This window comes from Trachinotus anak, unplaced genomic scaffold (assembly GCF_046630095.1).
Source record: "Trachinotus anak isolate AG129_WGS33_773 ecotype Australia unplaced genomic scaffold, CSIRO_AGI_Tana_v1 ptg000001l, whole genome shotgun sequence".
Lineage (NCBI taxonomy): Eukaryota > Metazoa > Chordata > Actinopteri > Carangiformes > Carangidae > Trachinotus > Trachinotus anak.
In genome coordinates this window covers 15,399,065-15,422,760 of record NW_027273852.1, presented here as the reverse complement: position 1 = coordinate 15,422,760, position 23,696 = coordinate 15,399,065, and the positions used below count along the sequence as shown (strand labels likewise).

Sequence of the window (23,696 nt, the reverse complement as noted above, 5' to 3'; positions counted from 1 at the left end):
TCCATTATCTCAAAAGGCCACGCCCACTTCCATCATCAGTATCACGGGGGAGCGTCTTCAGTGAACGCACAGCTTCACAGCGTACGGGAAACGCTGCCACGTTCTGGACAAACTGCAAAAGTAACCTCCGAGCTCAAAGTCAAGACAATCCCACGTCACCTTCAGCTGGAAACCAGCACAACGCGCAGCATGTGGCCATCTTGAAAGGCTGTGGTTTTCCTTCAACATAATAATCAGGGGAGAGCGCGAACGCAGTCCCCCACTACCAGAAATTATGCAGTCGAGATTCCCACATTTGGGGAATTCGCAGGGGTCAGCACAACCGGAGTGCAATGGCTGAGCCTCGCCCTGGGTGAACCACCTTCTTGATCATGGTATCTCCCCTGCCAGGTAAGTATGAGTTGGAAGTGTCAGAGACAGGGGGCTCATTCCCAGGCACGGCGCCCTGGGTGACGGTGCTTAAAACGCATAATCCCAGAGTTCAGTGCCTTTAGCGTCAACTCAACTTTGACGCTGCACAAGTTGCAGGAAAAGTTGCAGACACTGCTGCAGTGTGGTATGAGGTACACATTTGTTTTGTTCCCTCGCTCACTTGTTCTGGCAAAACAAAGTAAGTAAACACTGCTGCAGTGTGGTATGCGGTAAGATTGCATGTAAAGCTACTCGGCAAGCTGAAAAAGCCACGCAGCGTGCTGTTTTGTCCGTGGGACAGCAGCGACCGCACCAAAGCCCGACACCGATGCCAATAGCAATAGGAGAATGTCTAGCGCACGCTTTTCCCAGAAAGACAGCACGAAATCACAGAGTAGAGCACGCAGTTTTTCCATTATCTCAAAAGGCCACGCCCACTTCCATCATCAGTATCACGGGGGAGCGTCTTCAGTGAACGCACAGCTTCACAGCGTACGGGAAACGCTGCCACGTTCTGGACAAACTGCAAAAGTAACCTCCGAGCTCAAAGTCAAGACAATCCCACGTCACCTTCAGCTGGAAACCAGCACAACGCGCAGCATGTGGCCATCTTGAAAGGCTGTGGTTTTCCTTCAACATAATAATCAGGGGAGAGCGCGAACGCAGTCCCCCACTACCAGAAATTATGCAGTCGAGATTCCCACATTTGGGGAATTCGCAGGGGTCAGCACAACCGGAGTGCAATGGCTGAGCCTCGCCCTGGGTGAACCACCTTCTTGATCATGGTATCTCCCCTGCCAGGTAAGTATGAGTTGGAAGTGTCAGAGACAGGGGGCTCATTCCCAGGCACGGCGCCCTGGGTGACGGTGCTTAAAACGCATAATCCCAGAGTTCAGTGCCTTTAGCGTCAACTCAACTTTGACGCTGCACAAGTTGCAGGAAAAGTTGCAGACACTGCTGCAGTGTGGTATGAGGTACACATTTGTTTTGTTCCCTCGCTCACTTGTTCTGGCAAAACAAAGTAAGTAAACACTGCTGCAGTGTGGTATGCGGTAAGATTGCATGTAAAGCTACTCGGCAAGCTGAAAAAGCCACGCAGCGTGCTGTTTTGTCCGTGGGACAGCAGCGACCGCACCAAAGCCCGACACCGATGCCAATAGCAATAGGAGAATGTCTAGCGCACGCTTTTCCCAGAAAGACAGCACGAAATCACAGAGTAGAGCACGCAGTTTTTCCATTATCTCAAAAGGCCACGCCCACTTCCATCATCAGTATCACGGGGGAGCGTCTTCAGTGAACGCACAGCTTCACAGCGTACGGGAAACGCTGCCACGTTCTGGACAAACTGCAAAAGTAACCTCCGAGCTCAAAGTCAAGACAATCCCACGTCACCTTCAGCTGGAAACCAGCACAACGCGCAGCATGTGGCCATCTTGAAAGGCTGTGGTTTTCCTTCAACATAATAATCAGGGGAGAGCGCGAACGCAGTCCCCCACTACCAGAAATTATGCAGTCGAGATTCCCACATTTGGGGAATTCGCAGGGGTCAGCACAACCGGAGTGCAATGGCTGAGCCTCGCCCTGGGTGAACCACTTTTCACTTTTTATAAATCTTTATTTTTCAGTCAAACAAGGGGTAAACAGTCATTATGTGTCTCTTTCCACAAAACATCCAAATTCAATATCACTTACAATCAACAAGGATCACAATTACACTTCACTCAAAACATATTACATTCAACATAACATCCAATTAGTTAATCCACACCAACACTTTCTTAAAAACCTTCCATCAAATTAATTGGACTTTTTTCCATTTTCCACTTCATTTTAATTTCTTGGTCGCTGTATTTACCTCTATCCCTAAGTATGTAATCCTTAACCCTCGTAATTCCAGCCTTTACCACTTTGTCAGGCGAAATACAAAACATTTTAAAGGCAACCAGGTTTCTACATTTCCAAATTCCCTCTTTGACACAGTTGATTACTGCCCACCATCTTTCATTCCCATTGTTATTTTCTCCAAGGTTCCCGTGTATCACATCACTTTCTTTAGGTGCTCTAAAAAGGTCAGACAACCAAGGTTTAACAATTTCCCACACAGACTTTGAGATGGAACATGTCCAAAACCGGTGAGCCACATCTTCATCTTGAATGCAGTCTCTTATTGGACATTTAGCATTGCGTGTGCAACGCCTTCTTTTCAAAAAGGCTCTTGTAGGGACACAACCTTGGACTATCTTCCATGCCAAGTCTTTATGTTCATTGAACAAAAAAGGAGAGTTTACATTCTTCCACACTCGAATGCATTGGTTTTCAGTCAAAATTCCTACCGGCACAAGACTATAGGTCCGCGGTGACAGACTTCTCTCTACCTCAGATCTATTAATTTTAACCATGGACTTATCACATTTTATTTTTTTGAATAGGGTTAGTGCAGTCTTATATACAGCAGGTCTACTTTCAGCATGTGGCAGGCAAAACGAGACCCTTTTGCCTATCCCTCTGAGCATAGTATAACCCACCCAGAACTTAGCAAAATGGAACCAAAGACTAGCATTACTCTCACTGAGAACTGCATTCACAATTGGTGTTAAAAACAGGGCATCCAGTTTGACTCTCACCTCAGGCACAGCTTTTCCCCCTTTAGCTAGAGGTTTATACATGATGTCTCTTTTTACATATTCCTGCTGCGAGCCCCAAATAAATTGAAACATGATACGTTTGAAGGTATTGAGAAATGTTTTGGGTGCTGGCAGTGTGGCTGCCAGAAAGTTCAAGGAGGCCAAAACCTCAGCCTTAATGACTAGTACCTTTCCAGTGAACGTCAAGTCTCTCTCTTCCCATTGCAACAATTTCCCTTTTATAGCTGAGAGTCTTAATTCCCAGTTTTTGTTTTCCATACCTTTCCCAATTTCAACTCCCAATATTTTTATCCTTTCTCTTTTTTCCACCAAACCCATGTCATATTTTGTTCCTTGCCAATTAAGGTAGAGAACTTCACTCTTGGTCCTATTCAATCTGGCTCTGGATGCAAGAGAAAATGACTCACACCACTGGAGTGCTTTAAAAAAAGAATTATTGCTGGAACAAAGGATAGTCAAATCATCCATGTATAAAGACATTTTGGCCTCCTTTCCACTACTGCCAGGCACAGGGAGGCCCCGAATATCGGTGTCCTGCCTAATCGCACAGGCCAAGGGCTCCATGGCTAAGACAAATAGGCTAACCGATAATGGGCAACCTTGTCTAACCCCTGAATGAATCTTAATAGGTTCAGTGAAGTGGCCATTTATATTGACCCTACTAAAGCAATCAGTATACAATAAATTAATCCATGCCTTCAACTGTGGGCCAAAACCAAACCTCAACAATACTTCCTTTAGATACTCATGGCTTATTCTATCAAAAGCCTTTTCTAAATCTAAACCAGCAATACATAAAGGAATCTTGCGGTCTATGGCATATAAGTAAGAGTCTCTAATTAGGGCAAGGCTATCACACATAGAGCGCCCTGGAACCACACAGGTCTGCTCTACTCCAACCAGCTCCTTTATCACCTCTTGAATACGTAGAAAAAGTGCTTTAGCCAAAATCTTACGGTCCACACCAAGTAAAGTAAGAGGGCGCCAGTTCTTAATATCTTTTTTATCTCCTTTTTTAAATAGGAGGGAAATGATGCCCTCCTTTAGGGATGGTGGTAATGACCCCAAGGCAAGGCTCTCATTATACATCTCCAAGAGGGGGGCCTTTAACTCTGTCCAAAAGGTGGTATAAAATTCTTTTGGCAACCCATCGGCTCCTGGAGCCTTGCTGTTTTGCATACTTTCAACCGCTTTAGTAAGTTCAATCAAAGATAACGCACTGTCAAGTTTTCCTCCACAATCATCAACATTATTTTCCAGTTTGGACAAGAGATTTCCTAATGCTACCTGATCCAAGTCCTCCCTTCTGTAAAGATCTAAATAAAATGAGTGTACACAGGTAAGAATCTCTTGTATTTCATTTTTGTCATTCCCCTCTTTATCCTTTAATACTTCTATAAAGTTCTTAGGCTTGGCTAACTTTCTAAAAAAATATCTTGAGCATTTTTCATTATTCTCCATATGGTGGACTCTGCTACGTATTAGTAGCCCATGACTGGCTTCTGCCGAGAGACATAACATCTCTCTCTTCAGTTTTGCTATATCCTTGGCTACATTGAAACCGGCGTGAGCCATTGTGTAGTACCTCTGTAGCCTTGCCTGGTGTTTTTGTAACTTCATACGTCTCAATTTAGCTGTTCTTTTACCCACGTTGATGAAAAAGTTTTTTGTTCTAATCTTGACATCTTCCCACCATTCTCCCACCGAATTAAATAAAGGTTTAAGAGAGAGCCAGTGGTTGAGTTTTACCTTAAAGTTGCTAACCACCTTTGCGTCCTGCAATAAAGATGTATTCAGTTTCCACAAACCTCTGCCTTTCATAGTATTTCCCTTCAACAAAAGAGAACATCCAACTTTGGCATGGTCGGAGAAGAACACTGGGGTAGTTGCTGCTTCGGCTACCTGCAACCCCCTAGATACCAGCAGAAAGTCTATTCTTGAATGGGTTCTGCCGTTGGACCATGTGTACCCAGGGAGACAGGGATTTTTGACACGATATGTGTCTGTCAGTCTGAAGTCTTTTATCATATTTTTTAAGACTTCCGTACTAGAGTCTAACTTCACTATAGAGGTAGTTCGCTTGTCTCTTTTGTCCAGCAAGCAGTTGAAGTCACCTCCCAAAACAACTTCATTACTGCACAACAAAAGGGGCTGTACTGCTTTTAATGCCTCTAACCTTTCTTGAAGGTCAACTGGGAGATACACGTTAATTACTCTTATGTTAATATGATGCCATGTGACATCCACACACAGAATTCTCCCGTCTATTACCCGTTGAACCCTCTGAATGTTGAAATTTTGACCTCTAAATAATACTGCAACCCCTGAAGATCTATTTTTATTATCACCCGACCATACTGATTGGCCATGGCTCCATCTGTCCTCAAAGACCCTGTAACTCTGCTTATAGGATAAATTACATTCTTGAAGCAGGAAGATGTCGTTACCTTCAGAATGCAAAAAATTGAAAGCTGACATACATTTAACAGGGTCGTTTAATCCTCTTGTATTGAGGGATGCTATGGAGAGAATCACCATTAAAGGGTAGTTTAAAAGGGGTCAGCGGATCAATTCAGTCATATGTGGAACATTAGTTTTTTTTTTCTTTGTTTCTTTTCTTTTTCTTAGGTTTAGCAGCTTTATCTTTTTGAGGCATGTCTTTAATCTGTGTAGCAGAGGAAAAGGCAACAACATCATCATGCTCTAAAAAAGGGTTTGCTATAGGGGAGGAACCAGGCCAATTAGACTGGAGGTAACCAGAGGAAGGTAAGGGGGAAGCTTCACCTGAAGTGGGTGACTCATTGGGGCGTTTTCTAGATGGAGAACCCACCACATCTGGTCCCTGGAAGGTGTCAGTGAGCTCAAGCAAGGAAGCTGATGAAGGTTGAGAGACTTCACTTGCTTGTTTGATAAAGGTTTGAAGACTGGGGTCTGATGCTGATGCCATGTTGTTTCCATATATCAATGGCGGTTGTTGGCTACTCCCTGCTTGGCAGGTAGATGGGTTGGATAGCAAGTGGGTGGCGATACTCGGGACTGAGGTTGAGGAAAAAAACCCTCCCAAGAGATGATCTGTCGCTAGTTCTTCCTTACCAGGAACCAGATGGAGAGGGATGCCAGCTAAAATATTATCCAGGAGGCTCCCTGTTTCCTGGAGTGTCATCGATGTCATCTTCCTCCCGAAGTGCTGCCTCGGGAGAGGGTCCGCTCCACACAGGGCTGGTACCGGTGCCGAAGGAGGAGCAGAAAGAGGGGCAGACATCTCCTCATCCTCTTCGGAACACTCTGCACTCCAGTCCCGGACCGACTCCCCATCCTGCACCCCCCCTTCCAAGTCCAATTCAGACTCCTCCCTTGGTTGCTGAATTGTTCTGAGCAAAGGCTGCTGTACAGGGTTTATATTTGGAATGAGCATTTGATTATTGTCTGGTTCTTCACCCGTATGTTCCTGGCTTGGGGGGGGCATTGTTCGGACTGTGGGTAATTTCACCCGATTGGAATAGGCTTGTGGACAGTCTCTGAAGCGATGATTGGCTGAGGAGCAAAGGTTACATTTAACTGGCATATGGCATTGTGCTGTTATATGGTCAGATGATTTACAGTTCTTGCAGATGATCTTTGTACATGCTGCAGCCAGGTGTCCTAGGCTGCCACATTTCCTGCATTCCTTGGGCTGACCAGGGTAGAAGACAGACCCTCTGAAGGCTCCTAACTGGATGGTACTTGGAAGATGTTGCAAGATACCATCCTGCCTTAACAGACACACTTGAAATCGTCGGGCTCCTGTCTTAATTCCATCAATGTCCATTACTTCAGTGGCATGAATCACTTCACAATACCTTGCCATCCAAGTCCAGACATCTTGATTTCTTACTTTCTCTGACAAAATAACAACATGTACTGTTTTTAAGTCTCTCTCTGCCAAGGGCGTCATGGCAATCTTACTAAAAACCGCTGATGACTTTTTCTTATTACCAAAACTGTCCAGGCAACTTTCAAGATGTTGCATCGTGGTAAATATCACTTCGAAAACCTTCTTCCCAGGATAAGCAAAGATATACTCCAGCTGATTGGTAGAACAACCAAGCTCTTTTTGCAGTATCTGTCGACTAAACTGCAAACGATCCATCTGTAGTTCCTCCAGAAGTTGAAAACGGAGAGCTTTCCTTCGGGTTGACTGAGAGTGTGCTGAAGCCATGCTGACTACCTGCACAACTTCGAAACCTGCTTGAAGCAGGGATCCTCCACCTGACTGTATTGCGTCCCATACACCGCTCGACCACAATACAAGCACAATCACTTACTGGAAAGGGGTGAACCACCTTCTTGATCATGGTATCTCCCCTGCCAGGTAAGTATGAGTTGGAAGTGTCAGAGACAGGGGGCTCATTCCCAGGCACGGCGCCCTGGGTGACGGTGCTTAAAACGCATAATCCCAGAGTTCAGTGCCTTTAGCGTCAACTCAACTTTGACGTTGCACAAGTTGCAGGAAAAGTTGCAGACACTGCTGCAGTGTGGTATGTGGTACACATTTGTTTTGTTCCCTCGCTCACTTGTTCTGGCAAAACAAAGTAAGTAAACACTGCTGCAGTGTGGTATGCGGTAAGATTGCATGTAAAGCTACTCGGCAAGCTGAAAAAGCCACGCAGCGCGCTGTTTTGTCCGTGGGACAGCAGCGACCGCACCAAAGCCCGACACCGATGCCAATAGCAATAGGAGAATGTCTAGCGCACGCTTTTCCCAGAAAGACAGCACGAAATCACAGAGTAGAGCACGCAGTTTTTCCATCATCTCAAAAGGCCACGCCCACTTCCATCATCAGTATCACGGGGGAGCGTCTTCAGTGAACGCACAGCTTCACAGCGTACGGGAAACGCTGCCACGTTCTGGACAAACTGCAAAAGTAACCTCCGAGCTCAAAGTCAAGACAATCCCACGTCACCTTCAGCTGGAAACCAGCACAACGCGCAGCATGTGGCCATCTTGAAAGGCTGTGGTTTTCCTTCAACATAATAATCAGGGGAGAGCGCGAACGCAGTCCCCCACTACCAGAAATTATGCAGTCGAGATTCCCACATTTGGGGAATTCGCAGGGGTCAGCACAACCGGAGTGCAATGGCTGAGCCTCGCCCTGGGTGAACCACCTTCTTGATCATGGTATCTCCCCTGCCAGGTAAGTATGAGTTGGAAGTGTCAGAGACAGGGGGCTCATTCCCAGGCACGGCGCCCTGGGTGACGGTGCTTAAAACGCATAATCCCAGAGTTCAGTGCCTTTAGCGTCAACTCAACTTTGACGCTGCACAAGTTGCAGGAAAAGTTGCAGACACTGCTGCAGTGTGGTATGTGGTACACATTTGTTTTGTTCCCTCGCTCACTTGTTCTGGCAAAACAAAGTAAGTAAACACTGCTGCAGTGTGGTATGCGGTAAGATTGCATGTAAAGCTACTCGGCAAGCTGAAAAAGCCACGCAGCGCGCTGTTTTGTCCGTGGGACAGCAGCGACCGCACCAAAGCCCGACACCGATGCCAATAGCAATAGGAGAATGTCTAGCGCACGCTTTTCCCAGAAAGACAGCACGAAATCACAGAGTAGAGCATGCAGTTTTTCCATTATCTCAAAAGGCCACGCCCACTTCCATCATCAGTATCACGGGGGAGCGTCTTCAGTGAACGCACAGCTTCACAGCGTACGGGAAACGCTGCCACGTTCTGGACAAACTGCAAAAGTAACCTCCGAGCTCAAAGTCAAGACAATCCCACGTCACCTTCAGCTGGAAACCAGCACAACGCGCAGCATGTGGCCATCTTGAAAGGCTGTGGTTTTCCTTCAACATAATAATCAGGGGAGAGCGCGAACGCAGTCCCCCACTACCAGAAATTATGCAGTCGAGATTCCCACATTTGGGGAATTCGCAGGGGTCAGCACAACCGGAGTGCAATGGCTGAGCCTCGCCCTGGGTGAACCACCTTCTTGATCATGGTATCTCCCCTGCCAGGTAAGTATGAGTTGGAAGTGTCAGAGACAGGGGGCTCATTCCCAGGCACGGCGCCCTGGGTGACGGTGCTTAAAACGCATAATCCCAGAGTTCAGTGCCTTTAGCGTCAACTCAACTTTGACGCTGCACAAGTTGCAGGAAAAGTTGCAGACACTGCTGCAGTGTGGTATGAGGTACACATTTGTTTTGTTCCCTCGCTCACTTGTTCTGGCAAAACAAAGTAAGTAAACACTGCTGCAGTGTGGTATGCGGTGAGATTGCATGTAAAGCTACTCGGCAAGCTGAAAAAGCCACGCAGCGCGCTGTTTTGTCCGTGGGACAGCAGCGACCGCACCAAAGCCCGACACCGATGCCAATAGCAATAGGAGAATGTCTAGCGCACGCTTTTCCCAGAAAGACAGCACGAAATCACAGAGTAGAGCACGCAGTTTTTCCATTATCTCAAAAGGCCACGCCCACTTCCATCATCAGTATCACGGGGGAGCGTCTTCAGTGAACGCACAGCTTCACAGCGTACGGGAAACGCTGCCACGTTCTGGACAAACTGCAAAAGTAACCTCCGAGCTCAAAGTCAAGACAATCCCACGTCACCTTCAGCTGGAAACCAGCACAACGCGCAGCATGTGGCCATCTTGAAAGGCTGTGGTTTTCCTTCAACATAATAATCAGGGGAGAGCGCGAACGCAGTCCCCCACTACCAGAAATTATGCAGTCGAGATTCCCACATTTGGGGAATTCGCAGGGGTCAGCACAACCGGAGTGCAATGGCTGAGCCTCGCCCTGGGTGAACCACCTTCTTGATCATGGTATCTCCCCTGCCAGGTAAGTATGAGTTGGAAGTGTCAGAGACAGGGGGCTCATTCCCAGGCACGGCGCCCTGGGTGACGGTGCTTAAAACGCATAATCCCAGAGTTCAGTGCCTTTAGCGTCAACTCAACTTTGACGCTGCACAAGTTGCAGGAAAAGTTGCAGACACTGCTGCAGTGTGGTATGAGGTACACATTTGTTTTGTTCCCTCGCTCACTTGTTCTGGCAAAACAAAGTAAGTAAACACTGCTGCAGTGTGGTATGCGGTAAGATTGCATGTAAAGCTACTCGGCAAGCTGAAAAAGCCACGCAGCGTGCTGTTTTGTCCGTGGGACAGCAGCGACCGCACCAAAGCCCGACACCGATGCCAATAGCAATAGGAGAATGTCTAGCGCACGCTTTTCCCAGAAAGACAGCACGAAATCACAGAGTAGAGCACGCAGTTTTTCCATTATCTCAAAAGGCCACGCCCACTTCCATCATCAGTATCACGGGGGAGCGTCTTCAGTGAACGCACAGCTTCACAGCGTACGGGAAACGCTGCCACGTTCTGGACAAACTGCAAAAGTAACCTCCGAGCTCAAAGTCAAGACAATCCCACGTCACCTTCAGCTGGAAACCAGCACAACGCGCAGCATGTGGCCATCTTGAAAGGCTGTGGTTTTCCTTCAACATAATAATCAGGGGAGAGCGCGAACGCAGTCCCCCACTACCAGAAATTATGCAGTCGAGATTCCCACATTTGGGGAATTCGCAGGGGTCAGCACAACCGGAGTGCAATGGCTGAGCCTCGCCCTGGGTGAACCACCTTCTTGATCATGGTATCTCCCCTGCCAGGTAAGTATGAGTTGGAAGTGTCAGAGACAGGGGGCTCATTCCCAGGCACGGCGCCCTGGGTGACGGTGCTTAAAACGCATAATCCCAGAGTTCAGTGCCTTTAGCGTCAACTCAACTTTGACGCTGCACAAGTTGCAGGAAAAGTTGCAGACACTGCTGCAGTGTGGTATGAGGTACACATTTGTTTTGTTCCCTCGCTCACTTGTTCTGGCAAAACAAAGTAAGTAAACACTGCTGCAGTGTGGTATGCGGTAAGATTGCATGTAAAGCTACTCGGCAAGCTGAAAAAGCCACGCAGCGTGCTGTTTTGTCCGTGGGACAGCAGCGACCGCACCAAAGCCCGACACCGATGCCAATAGCAATAGGAGAATGTCTAGCGCACGCTTTTCCCAGAAAGACAGCACGAAATCACAGAGTAGAGCACGCAGTTTTTCCATTATCTCAAAAGGCCACGCCCACTTCCATCATCAGTATCACGGGGGAGCGTCTTCAGTGAACGCACAGCTTCACAGCGTACGGGAAACGCTGCCACGTTCTGGACAAACTGCAAAAGTAACCTCCGAGCTCAAAGTCAAGACAATCCCACGTCACCTTCAGCTGGAAACCAGCACAACGCGCAGCATGTGGCCATCTTGAAAGGCTGTGGTTTTCCTTCAACATAATAATCAGGGGAGAGCGCGAACGCAGTCCCCCACTACCAGAAATTATGCAGTCGAGATTCCCACATTTGGGGAATTCGCAGGGGTCAGCACAACCGGAGTGCAATGGCTGAGCCTCGCCCTGGGTGAACCACTTTTCACTTTTTATAAATCTTTATTTTTCAGTCAAACAAGGGGTAAACAGTCATTATGTGTCTCTTTCCACAAAACATCCAAATTCAATATCACTTACAATCAACAAGGATCACAATTACACTTCACTCAAAACATATTACATTCAACATAACATCCAATTAGTTAATCCACACCAACACTTTCTTAAAAACCTTCCATCAAATTAATTGGACTTTTTTCCATTTTCCACTTCATTTTAATTTCTTGGTCGCTGTATTTACCTCTATCCCTAAGTATGTAATCCTTAACCCTCGTAATTCCAGCCTTTACCACTTTGTCAGGCGAAATACAAAACATTTTAAAGGCAACCAGGTTTCTACATTTCCAAATTCCCTCTTTGACACAGTTGATTACTGCCCACCATCTTTCATTCCCATTGTTATTTTCTCCAAGGTTCCCGTGTATCACATCACTTTCTTTAGGTGCTCTAAAAAGGTCAGACAACCAAGGTTTAACAATTTCCCACACAGACTTTGAGATGGAACATGTCCAAAACCGGTGAGCCACATCTTCATCTTGAATGCAGTCTCTTATTGGACATTTAGCATTGCGTGTGCAACGCCTTCTTTTCAAAAAGGCTCTTGTAGGGACACAACCTTGGACTATCTTCCATGCCAAGTCTTTATGTTCATTGAACAAAAAAGGAGAGTTTACATTCTTCCACACTCGAATGCATTGGTTTTCAGTCAAAATTCCTACCGGCACAAGACTATAGGTCCGCGGTGACAGACTTCTCTCTACCTCAGATCTATTAATTTTAACCATGGACTTATCACATTTTATTTTTTTGAATAGGGTTAGTGCAGTCTTATATACAGCAGGTCTACTTTCAGCATGTGGCAGGCAAAACGAGACCCTTTTGCCTATCCCTCTGAGCATAGTATAACCCACCCAGAACTTAGCAAAATGGAACCAAAGACTAGCATTACTCTCACTGAGAACTGCATTCACAATTGGTGTTAAAAACAGGGCATCCAGTTTGACTCTCACCTCAGGCACAGCTTTTCCCCCTTTAGCTAGAGGTTTATACATGATGTCTCTTTTTACATATTCCTGCTGCGAGCCCCAAATAAATTGAAACATGATACGTTTGAAGGTATTGAGAAATGTTTTGGGTGCTGGCAGTGTGGCTGCCAGAAAGTTCAAGGAGGCCAAAACCTCAGCCTTAATGACTAGTACCTTTCCAGTGAACGTCAAGTCTCTCTCTTCCCATTGCAACAATTTCCCTTTTATAGCTGAGAGTCTTAATTCCCAGTTTTTGTTTTCCATACCTTTCCCAATTTCAACTCCCAATATTTTTATCCTTTCTCTTTTTTCCACCAAACCCATGTCATATTTTGTTCCTTGCCAATTAAGGTAGAGAACTTCACTCTTGGTCCTATTCAATCTGGCTCTGGATGCAAGAGAAAATGACTCACACCACTGGAGTGCTTTAAAAAAAGAATTATTGCTGGAACAAAGGATAGTCAAATCATCCATGTATAAAGACATTTTGGCCTCCTTTCCACTACTGCCAGGCACAGGGAGGCCCCGAATATCGGTGTCCTGCCTAATCGCACAGGCCAAGGGCTCCATGGCTAAGACAAATAGGCTAACCGATAATGGGCAACCTTGTCTAACCCCTGAATGAATCTTAATAGGTTCAGTGAAGTGGCCATTTATATTGACCCTACTAAAGCAATCAGTATACAATAAATTAATCCATGCCTTCAACTGTGGGCCAAAACCAAACCTCAACAATACTTCCTTTAGATACTCATGGCTTATTCTATCAAAAGCCTTTTCTAAATCTAAACCAGCAATACATAAAGGAATCTTGCGGTCTATGGCATATAAGTAAGAGTCTCTAATTAGGGCAAGGCTATCACACATAGAGCGCCCTGGAACCACACAGGTCTGCTCTACTCCAACCAGCTCCTTTATCACCTCTTGAATACGTAGAAAAAGTGCTTTAGCCAAAATCTTACGGTCCACACCAAGTAAAGTAAGAGGGCGCCAGTTCTTAATATCTTTTTTATCTCCTTTTTTAAATAGGAGGGAAATGATGCCCTCCTTTAGGGATGGTGGTAATGACCCCAAGGCAAGGCTCTCATTATACATCTCCAAGAGGGGGGCCTTTAACTCTGTCCAAAAGGTGGTATAAAATTCTTTTGGCAACCCATCGGCTCCTGGAGCCTTGCTGTTTTGCATACTTTCAACCGCTTTAGTAAGTTCAATCAAAGATAACGCACTGTCAAGTTTTCCTCCACAATCATCAACATTATTTTCCAGTTTGGACAAGAGATTTCCTAATGCTACCTGATCCAAGTCCTCCCTTCTGTAAAGATCTAAATAAAATGAGTGTACACAGGTAAGAATCTCTTGTATTTCATTTTTGTCATTCCCCTCTTTATCCTTTAATACTTCTATAAAGTTCTTAGGCTTGGCTAACTTTCTAAAAAAATATCTTGAGCATTTTTCATTATTCTCCATATGGTGGACTCTGCTACGTATTAGTAGCCCATGACTGGCTTCTGCCGAGAGACATAACATCTCTCTCTTCAGTTTTGCTATATCCTTGGCTACATTGAAACCGGCGTGAGCCATTGTGTAGTACCTCTGTAGCCTTGCCTGGTGTTTTTGTAACTTCATACGTCTCAATTTAGCTGTTCTTTTACCCACGTTGATGAAAAAGTTTTTTGTTCTAATCTTGACATCTTCCCACCATTCTCCCACCGAATTAAATAAAGGTTTAAGAGAGAGCCAGTGGTTGAGTTTTACCTTAAAGTTGCTAACCACCTTTGCGTCCTGCAATAAAGATGTATTCAGTTTCCACAAACCTCTGCCTTTCATAGTATTTCCCTTCAACAAAAGAGAACATCCAACTTTGGCATGGTCGGAGAAGAACACTGGGGTAGTTGCTGCTTCGGCTACCTGCAACCCCCTAGATACCAGCAGAAAGTCTATTCTTGAATGGGTTCTGCCGTTGGACCATGTGTACCCAGGGAGACAGGGATTTTTGACACGATATGTGTCTGTCAGTCTGAAGTCTTTTATCATATTTTTTAAGACTTCCGTACTAGAGTCTAACTTCACTATAGAGGTAGTTCGCTTGTCTCTTTTGTCCAGCAAGCAGTTGAAGTCACCTCCCAAAACAACTTCATTACTGCACAACAAAAGGGGCTGTACTGCTTTTAATGCCTCTAACCTTTCTTGAAGGTCAACTGGGAGATACACGTTAATTACTCTTATGTTAATATGATGCCATGTGACATCCACACACAGAATTCTCCCGTCTATTACCCGTTGAACCCTCTGAATGTTGAAATTTTGACCTCTAAATAATACTGCAACCCCTGAAGATCTATTTTTATTATCACCCGACCATACTGATTGGCCATGGCTCCATCTGTCCTCAAAGACCCTGTAACTCTGCTTATAGGATAAATTACATTCTTGAAGCAGGAAGATGTCGTTACCTTCAGAATGCAAAAAATTGAAAGCTGACATACATTTAACAGGGTCGTTTAATCCTCTTGTATTGAGGGATGCTATGGAGAGAATCACCATTAAAGGGTAGTTTAAAAGGGGTCAGCGGATCAATTCAGTCATATGTGGAACATTAGTTTTTTTTTTCTTTGTTTCTTTTCTTTTTCTTAGGTTTAGCAGCTTTATCTTTTTGAGGCATGTCTTTAATCTGTGTAGCAGAGGAAAAGGCAACAACATCATCATGCTCTAAAAAAGGGTTTGCTATAGGGGAGGAACCAGGCCAATTAGACTGGAGGTAACCAGAGGAAGGTAAGGGGGAAGCTTCACCTGAAGTGGGTGACTCATTGGGGCGTTTTCTAGATGGAGAACCCACCACATCTGGTCCCTGGAAGGTGTCAGTGAGCTCAAGCAAGGAAGCTGATGAAGGTTGAGAGACTTCACTTGCTTGTTTGATAAAGGTTTGAAGACTGGGGTCTGATGCTGATGCCATGTTGTTTCCATATATCAATGGCGGTTGTTGGCTACTCCCTGCTTGGCAGGTAGATGGGTTGGATAGCAAGTGGGTGGCGATACTCGGGACTGAGGTTGAGGAAAAAAACCCTCCCAAGAGATGATCTGTCGCTAGTTCTTCCTTACCAGGAACCAGATGGAGAGGGATGCCAGCTAAAATATTATCCAGGAGGCTCCCTGTTTCCTGGAGTGTCATCGATGTCATCTTCCTCCCGAAGTGCTGCCTCGGGAGAGGGTCCGCTCCACACAGGGCTGGTACCGGTGCCGAAGGAGGAGCAGAAAGAGGGGCAGACATCTCCTCATCCTCTTCGGAACACTCTGCACTCCAGTCCCGGACCGACTCCCCATCCTGCACCCCCCCTTCCAAGTCCAATTCAGACTCCTCCCTTGGTTGCTGAATTGTTCTGAGCAAAGGCTGCTGTACAGGGTTTATATTTGGAATGAGCATTTGATTATTGTCTGGTTCTTCACCCGTATGTTCCTGGCTTGGGGGGGGCATTGTTCGGACTGTGGGTAATTTCACCCGATTGGAATAGGCTTGTGGACAGTCTCTGAAGCGATGATTGGCTGAGGAGCAAAGGTTACATTTAACTGGCATATGGCATTGTGCTGTTATATGGTCAGATGATTTACAGTTCTTGCAGATGATCTTTGTACATGCTGCAGCCAGGTGTCCTAGGCTGCCACATTTCCTGCATTCCTTGGGCTGACCAGGGTAGAAGACAGACCCTCTGAAGGCTCCTAACTGGATGGTACTTGGAAGATGTTGCAAGATACCATCCTGCCTTAACAGACACACTTGAAATCGTCGGGCTCCTGTCTTAATTCCATCAATGTCCATTACTTCAGTGGCATGAATCACTTCACAATACCTTGCCATCCAAGTCCAGACATCTTGATTTCTTACTTTCTCTGACAAAATAACAACATGTACTGTTTTTAAGTCTCTCTCTGCCAAGGGCGTCATGGCAATCTTACTAAAAACCGCTGATGACTTTTTCTTATTACCAAAACTGTCCAGGCAACTTTCAAGATGTTGCATCGTGGTAAATATCACTTCGAAAACCTTCTTCCCAGGATAAGCAAAGATATACTCCAGCTGATTGGTAGAACAACCAAGCTCTTTTTGCAGTATCTGTCGACTAAACTGCAAACGATCCATCTGTAGTTCCTCCAGAAGTTGAAAACGGAGAGCTTTCCTTCGGGTTGACTGAGAGTGTGCTGAAGCCATGCTGACTACCTGCACAACTTCGAAACCTGCTTGAAGCAGGGATCCTCCACCTGACTGTATTGCGTCCCATACACCGCTCGACCACAATACAAGCACAATCACTTACTGGAAAGGGGTGAACCACCTTCTTGATCATGGTATCTCCCCTGCCAGGTAAGTATGAGTTGGAAGTGTCAGAGACAGGGGGCTCATTCCCAGGCACGGCGCCCTGGGTGACGGTGCTTAAAACGCATAATCCCAGAGTTCAGTGCCTTTAGCGTCAACTCAACTTTGACGTTGCACAAGTTGCAGGAAAAGTTGCAAACACTGCTGCAGTGTGGTATGTGGTACACATTTGTTTTGTTCCCTCGCTCACTTGTTCTGGCAAAACAAAGTAAGTAAACACTGCTGCAGTGTGGTATGCGGTAAGATTGCATGTAAAGCTACTCGGCAAGCTGAAAAAGCCACGCAGCGCGCTGTTTTGTCCGTGGGACAGCAGCGACCGCACCAAAGCCCGACACCGATGCCAATAGCAATAGGAGAATGTCTAGCGCACGCTTTTCCCAGAAAGACAGCACGAAATCACAGAGTAGAGCACGCAGTTTTTCCATCATCTCAAAAGGCCACGCCCACTTCCATCATCAGTATCACGGGGGAGCGTCTTCAGTGAACGCACAGCTTCACAGCGTACGGGAAACGCTGCCACGTTCTGGACAAACTGCAAAAGTAACCTCCGAGCTCAAAGTCAAGACAATCCCACGTCACCTTCAGCTGGAAACCAGCACAACGCGCAGCATGTGGCCATCTTGAAAGGCTGTGGTTTTCCTTCAACATAATAATCAGGGGAGAGCGCGAACGCAGTCCCCCACTACCAGAAATTATGCAGTCGAGATTCCCACATTTGGGGAATTCGCAGGGGTCAGCACAACCGGAGTGCAATGGCTGAGCCTCGCCCTGGGTGAACCACCTTCTTGATCATGGTATCTCCCCTGCCAGGTAAGTATGAGTTGGAAGTGTCAGAGACAGGGGGCTCATTCCCAGGCACGGCGCCCTGGGTGACGGTGCTTAAAACGCATAATCCCAGAGTTCAGTGCCTTTAGCGTCAACTCAACTTTGACGCTGCACAAGTTGCAGGAAAAGTTGCAGACACTGCTGCAGTGTGGTATGTGGTACACATTTGTTTTGTTCCCTCGCTCACTTGTTCTGGCAAAACAAAGTAAGTAAACACTGCTGCAGTGTGGTATGCGGTAAGATTGCATGTAAAGCTACTCGGCAAGCTGAAAAAGCCACGCAGCGCGCTGTTTTGTCCGTGGGACAGCAGCGACCGCACCAAAGCCCGACACTGATGCCAATAGCAATAGGAGAATGTCTAGCGCACGCTTTTCCCAGAAAGACAGCACGAAATCACAGAGTAGAGCACGCAGTTTTTCCATCATCTCAAAAGGCCACGCCCACTTCCATCATCAGTATCACGGGGGAGCGTCTTCAGTGAACGCACAGCTTCACAGCGTACGGGAAACGCTGCCACGTTCTGGACAAACTGCAAAAGTAACCTCCGAGCTCAAAGTCAAGACAATCCCACGTCACCTTCAGCTGGAAACCAGCACAACGCGCAGCATGTGGCCATCTTGAAAGGCTGTGGTTTTCCTTCAACATAATAATCAGGGGAGAGCGCGAACGCAGTCCCCCACTACCAGAAATTATGCAGTCGAGATTCCCACATTTGGGGAATTCGCAGGGGTCAGCACAACCGGAGTGCAATGGCTGAGCCTCGCCCTGGGTGAACCACCTTCTTGATCATGGTATCTCCCCTGCCAGGTAAGTATGAGTTGGAAGTGTCAGAGACAGGGGGCTCATTCCCAGGCACGGCGCCCTGGGTGACGGTGCTTAAAACGCATAATCCCAGAGTTCAGTGCCTTTAGCGTCAACTCAACTTTGACGCTGCACAAGTTGCAGGAAAAGTTGCAGACACTGCTGCAGTGTGGTATGTGGTACACATTTGTTTTGTTCCCTCGCTCACTTGTTCTGGCAAAACAAAGTAAGTAAACACTGCTGCAGTGTGGTATGCGGTAAGATTGCATGTAAAGCTACTCGGCAAGCTGAAAAAGCCACGCAGCGCGCTGTTTTGTCCGTGGGACAGCAGCGACCGCACCAAAGCCCGACACCGATGCCAATAGCAATAGGAGAATGTCTAGCGCACGCTTTTCCCAGAAAGACAGCACGAAATCACAGAGTAGAGCACGCAGTTTTTCCATCATCTCAAAAGGCCACGCCCACTTCCATCATCAGTATCACGGGGGAGCGTCTTCAGTGAACGCACAGCTTCACAGCGTACGGGAAACGCTGCCACGTTCTGGACAAACTGCAAAAGTAACCTCCGAGCTCAAAGTCAAGACAATCCCACGTCACCTTCAGCTGGAAACCAGCACAACGCGCAGCATGTGGCCATCTTGAAAGGCTGTGGTTTTCCTTCAACATAATAATCAGGGGAGAGCGCGAACGCAGTCCCCCACTACCAGAAATTATGCAGTCGAGATTCCCACATTTGGGGAATTCGCAGGGGTCAGCACAACCGGAGTGCAATGGCTGAGCCTCGCCCTGGGTGAACCACCTTCTTGATCATGGTATCTCCCCTGCCAGGTAAGTATGAGTTGGAAGTGTCAGAGACAGGGGGCTCATTCCCAGGCACGGCGCCCTGGGTGACGGTGCTTAAAACGCATAATCCCAGAGTTCAGTGCCTTTAGCGTCAACTCAACTTTGACGCTGCACAAGTTGCAGGAAAAGTTGCAGACACTGCTGCAGTGTGGTATGTGGTACACATTTGTTTTGTTCCCTCGCTCACTTGTTCTGGCAAAACAAAGTAAGTAAACACTGCTGCAGTGTGGTATGCGGTAAGATTGCATGTAAAGCTACTCGGCAAGCTGAAAAAGCCACGCAGCGCGCTGTTTTGTCCGTGGGACAGCAGCGACCGCACCAAAGCCCGACACCGATGCCAATAGCAATAGGAGAATGTCTAGCGCACGCTTTTCCCAGAAAGACAGCACGAAATCACAGAGTAGAGCACGCAGTTTTTCCATTATCTCAAAAGGCCACGCCCACTTCCATCATCAGTATCACGGGGGAGCGTCTTCAGTGAACGCACAGCTTCACAGCGTACGGGTAACGCTGCCACGTTCTGGACAAACTGCAAAAGTAACCTCCGAGCTCAAAGTCAAGACAATCCCACGTCACCTTCAGCTGGAAACCAGCACAACGCGCAGCATGTGGCCATCTTGAAAGGCTGTGGTTTTCCTTCAACATAATAATCAGGGGAGAGCGCGAACGCAGTCCCCCACTACCAGAAATTATGCAGTCGAGATTCCCACATTTGGGGAATTCGCAGGGGTCAGCACAACCGGAGTGCAATGGCTGAGCCTCGCCCTGGGTGAACCACCTTCTTGATCATGGTATCTCCCCTGCCAGGTAAGTATGAGTTGGAAGTGTCAGAGACAGGGGGCTCATTCCCAGGCACGGCGCCCTGGGTGACGGTGCTTAAAACGCATAATCCCAGAGTTCAGTGCCTTTAGCGTCAACTCAACTTTGACGCTGCACAAGTTGCAGGAAAAGTTGCAGACACTGCTGCAGTGTGGTATGTGGTACACATTTGTTTTGTTCCCTCGCTCACTTGTTCTGGCAAAACAAAGTAAGTAAACACTGCTGCAGTGTGGTATGCGGTAAGATTGCATGTAAAGCTACTCGGCAAGCTGAAAAAGCCACGCAGCGCGCTGTTTTGTCCGTGGGACAGCAGCGACCGCACCAAAGCCCGACACCGATGCCAATAGCAATAGGAGAATGTCTAGCGCACGCTTTTCCCAGAAAGACAGCACGAAATCACAGAGTAGAGCACGCAGTTTTTCCATCATCTCAAAAGGCCACGCCCACTTCCATCATCAGTATCACGGGGGAGCGTCTTCAGTGAACGCACAGCTTCACAGCGTACGGGAAACGCTGCCACGTTCTGGACAAACTGCAAAAGTAACCTCCGAGCTCAAAGTCAAGACAATCCCACGTCACCTTCAGCTGGAAACCAGCACAACGCGCAGCATGTGGCCATCTTGAAAGGCTGTGGTTTTCCTTCAACATAATAATCAGGGGAGAGCGCGAACGCAGTCCCCCACTACCAGAAATTATGCAGTCGAGATTCCCACATTTGGGGAATTCGCAGGGGTCAGCACAACCGGAGTGCAATGGCTGAGCCTCGCCCTGGGTGAACCACCTTCTTGATCATGGTATCTCCCCTGCCAGGTAAGTATGAGTTGGAAGTGTCAGAGACAGGGGGCTCATTCCCAGGCACGGCGCCCTGGGTGACGGTGCTTAAAACGCATAATCCCAGAGTTCAGTGCCTTTAGCGTCAACTCAACTTTGACGCTGCACAAGTTGCAGGAAAAGTTGCAGACACTGCTGCAGTGTGGTATGAGGTACACATTTGTTTTGTTCCCTCGCTCACTTGTTCTGGCAAAACAAAGTAAGTAAACACTGCTGCAGTGTGGTATGCGGTGAGATTGCATGTAAAGCTACTCGGCAAGCTGAAAAAGCCACGCAGCGCGCTGTTTTGTCCGTGGGACAGCAGCGACCGCACCAAAGCCCGACACCGATGCCAATAGCAATAGGAGAATGTCTAGCGCACGCTTTTCCCAGAAAGACAGCACGAAATCACAGAGTAGAGCACGCAGTTTTTCCATTATCTCAAAAGGCCACGCCCACTTCCATCATCAGTATCACGGGGGAGCGTCTTCAGTGAACGCACAGCTTCACAGCGTACGGGTAACGCTGCCACGTTCTGGACAAACTGCAAAAGTAACCTCCGAGCTCAAAGTCAAGACAATCCCACGTCACCTTCAGCTGGAAACCAGCACAACGCGCAGCATGTGGCCATCTTGAAAGGCTGTGGTTTTCCTTCAACATAATAATCAGGGGAGAGCGCGAACGCAGTCCCCCACTACCAGAAATTATGCAGTCGAGATTCCCACATTTGGGGAATTCGCAGGGGTCAGCACAACCGGAGTGCAATGGCTGAGCCTCGCCCTGGGTGAACCACCTTCTTGATCATGGTATCTCCCCTGCCAGGTAAGTATGAGTTGGAAGTGTCAGAGACAGGGGGCTCATTCCCAGGCACGGCGCCCTGGGTGACGGTGCTTAAAACGCATAATCCCAGAGTTCAGTGCCTTTAGCGTCAACTCAACTTTGACGCTGCACAAGTTGCAGGAAAAGTTGCAGACACTGCTGCAGTGTGGTATGTGGTACACATTTGTTTTGTTCCCTCGCTCACTTGTTCTGGCAAAACAAAGTAAGTAAACACTGCTGCAGTGTGGTATGCGGTAAGATTGCATGTAAAGCTACTCGGCAAGCTGAAAAAGCCACGCAGCGCGCTGTTTTGTCCGTGGGACAGCAGCGACCGCACCAAAGCCCGACACCGATGCCAATAGCAATAGGAGAATGTCTAGCGCACGCTTTTCCCAGAAAGACAGCACGAAATCACAGAGTAGAGCACGCAGTTTTTCCATCATCTCAAAAGGCCACGCCCACTTCCATCATCAGTATCACGGGGGAGCGTCTTCAGTGAACGCACAGCTTCACAGCGTACGGGAAACGCTGCCACGTTCTGGACAAACTGCAAAAGTAACCTCCGAGCTCAAAGTCAAGACAATCCCACGTCACCTTCAGCTGGAAACCAGCACAACGCGCAGCATGTGGCCATCTTGAAAGGCTGTGGTTTTCCTTCAACATAATAATCAGGGGAGAGCGCGAACGCAGTCCCCCACTACCAGGAATTATGCAGTCGAGATTCCCACATTTGGGGAATTCGCAGGGGTCAGCACAACCGGAGTGCAATGGCTGAGCCTCGCCCTGGGTGAACCACCTTCTTGATCATGGTATCTCCCCTGCCAGGTAAGTATGAGTTGGAAGTGTCAGAGACAGGGGGCTCATTCCCAGGCACGGCGCCCTGGGTGACGGTGCTTAAAACGCATAATCCCAGAGTTCAGTGCCTTTAGCGTCAACTCAACTTTGACGCTGCACAAGTTGCAGGAAAAGTTGCAGACACTGCTGCAGTGTGGTATGTGGTACACATTTGTTTTGTTCCCTCGCTCACTTGTTCTGGCAAAACAAAGTAAGTAAACACTGCTGCAGTGTGGTATGCGGTGAGATTGCATGTAAAGCTACTCGGCAAGCTGAAAAAGCCACGCAGCGCGCTGTTTTGTCCGTGGGACAGCAGCGACCGCACCAAAGCCCGACACTGATGCCAATAGCAATAGGAGAATGTCTAGCGCACGCTTTTCCCAGAAAGACAGCACGAAATCACAGAGTAGAGCACGCAGTTTTTCCATCATCTCAAAAGGCCACGCCCACTTCCATCATCAGTATCACGGGGGAGCGTCTTCAGTGAACGCACAGCTTCACAGCGTACGGGAAACGCTGCCACGTTCTGGACAAACTGCAAAAGTAACCTCCGAGCTCAAAGTCAAGACAATCCCACGTCACCTTCAGCTGGAAACCAGCACAACGCGCAGCATGTGGCCATCTTGAAAGGCTGTGGTTTTCCTTCAACATAATAATCAGGGGAGAGCGCGAACGCAGTCCCCCACTACCAGAAATTATGCAGTCGAGATTCCCACATTTGGGGAATTCGCAGGGGTCAGCACAACCGGAGTGCAATGGCTGAGCCTCGCCCTGGGTGAACCACCTTCTTGATCATGGTATCTCCCCTGCCAGGTAAGTATGAGTTGGAAGTGTCAGAGACAGGGGGCTCATTCCCAGGCACGGCGCCCTGGGTGACGGTGCTTAAAACGCATAATCCCAGAGTTCAGTGCCTTTAGCGTCAACTCAACTTTGACGCTGCACAAGTTGCAGGAAAAGTTGCAGACACTGCTGCAGTGTGGTATGTGGTACACATTTGTTTTGTTCCCTCGCTCACTTGTTCTGGCAAAACAAAGTAAGTAAAC

At 47.5% G+C, this 23,696-nt stretch overlaps 14 non-coding genes and 2 pseudogenes across 14 annotated transcripts; all 16 read right to left on the bottom strand.

Moving 5' to 3' along the window:
- Positions 1-234: 234 nt before the first annotated feature.
- LOC139626282 (U1 spliceosomal RNA) lies at positions 235-398 on the bottom strand. The gene has a single exon (XR_011692189.1). It is a non-coding gene; the product is annotated as a U1 spliceosomal RNA (small nuclear RNA).
- A 658-nt stretch (positions 399-1,056) lies between these two features.
- LOC139626274 (U1 spliceosomal RNA) lies at positions 1,057-1,220 on the bottom strand. Its single transcript, XR_011692186.1, has one exon. It is a non-coding gene; the product is annotated as a U1 spliceosomal RNA (small nuclear RNA).
- Positions 1,221-1,878: 658 nt separating this feature from the next.
- On the bottom strand, positions 1,879-2,025 carry LOC139626796 (U1 spliceosomal RNA; annotated as a pseudogene).
- A 6,048-nt stretch (positions 2,026-8,073) lies between these two features.
- LOC139626267 (U1 spliceosomal RNA) lies at positions 8,074-8,237 on the bottom strand. The gene has a single exon (XR_011692184.1). It is a non-coding gene; the product is annotated as a U1 spliceosomal RNA (small nuclear RNA).
- A 658-nt stretch (positions 8,238-8,895) lies between these two features.
- On the bottom strand, positions 8,896-9,059 carry LOC139626265 (U1 spliceosomal RNA). The gene has a single exon (XR_011692183.1). It is a non-coding gene; the product is annotated as a U1 spliceosomal RNA (small nuclear RNA).
- Positions 9,060-9,717: 658 nt separating this feature from the next.
- LOC139626258 (U1 spliceosomal RNA) lies at positions 9,718-9,881 on the bottom strand. Its single transcript, XR_011692182.1, has one exon. It is a non-coding gene; the product is annotated as a U1 spliceosomal RNA (small nuclear RNA).
- Positions 9,882-10,539: 658 nt separating this feature from the next.
- LOC139626253 (U1 spliceosomal RNA) lies at positions 10,540-10,703 on the bottom strand. Its single transcript, XR_011692168.1, has one exon. It is a non-coding gene; the product is annotated as a U1 spliceosomal RNA (small nuclear RNA).
- A 658-nt stretch (positions 10,704-11,361) lies between these two features.
- Positions 11,362-11,508, bottom strand: LOC139626790 (U1 spliceosomal RNA; annotated as a pseudogene).
- A 6,048-nt stretch (positions 11,509-17,556) lies between these two features.
- LOC139626248 (U1 spliceosomal RNA) lies at positions 17,557-17,720 on the bottom strand. Its single transcript, XR_011692165.1, has one exon. It is a non-coding gene; the product is annotated as a U1 spliceosomal RNA (small nuclear RNA).
- A 658-nt stretch (positions 17,721-18,378) lies between these two features.
- On the bottom strand, positions 18,379-18,542 carry LOC139626241 (U1 spliceosomal RNA). Its single transcript, XR_011692163.1, has one exon. It is a non-coding gene; the product is annotated as a U1 spliceosomal RNA (small nuclear RNA).
- Positions 18,543-19,200: 658 nt separating this feature from the next.
- LOC139626232 (U1 spliceosomal RNA) lies at positions 19,201-19,364 on the bottom strand. The gene has a single exon (XR_011692160.1). It is a non-coding gene; the product is annotated as a U1 spliceosomal RNA (small nuclear RNA).
- Positions 19,365-20,022: 658 nt separating this feature from the next.
- On the bottom strand, positions 20,023-20,186 carry LOC139626227 (U1 spliceosomal RNA). The gene has a single exon (XR_011692159.1). It is a non-coding gene; the product is annotated as a U1 spliceosomal RNA (small nuclear RNA).
- Positions 20,187-20,844: 658 nt separating this feature from the next.
- LOC139626221 (U1 spliceosomal RNA) lies at positions 20,845-21,008 on the bottom strand. Its single transcript, XR_011692158.1, has one exon. It is a non-coding gene; the product is annotated as a U1 spliceosomal RNA (small nuclear RNA).
- A 658-nt stretch (positions 21,009-21,666) lies between these two features.
- On the bottom strand, positions 21,667-21,830 carry LOC139626214 (U1 spliceosomal RNA). The gene has a single exon (XR_011692157.1). It is a non-coding gene; the product is annotated as a U1 spliceosomal RNA (small nuclear RNA).
- Positions 21,831-22,488: 658 nt separating this feature from the next.
- On the bottom strand, positions 22,489-22,652 carry LOC139626583 (U1 spliceosomal RNA). Its single transcript, XR_011692345.1, has one exon. It is a non-coding gene; the product is annotated as a U1 spliceosomal RNA (small nuclear RNA).
- A 658-nt stretch (positions 22,653-23,310) lies between these two features.
- On the bottom strand, positions 23,311-23,474 carry LOC139626206 (U1 spliceosomal RNA). Its single transcript, XR_011692152.1, has one exon. It is a non-coding gene; the product is annotated as a U1 spliceosomal RNA (small nuclear RNA).
- Between the last annotated feature and the right edge of the window lie 222 nt (positions 23,475-23,696).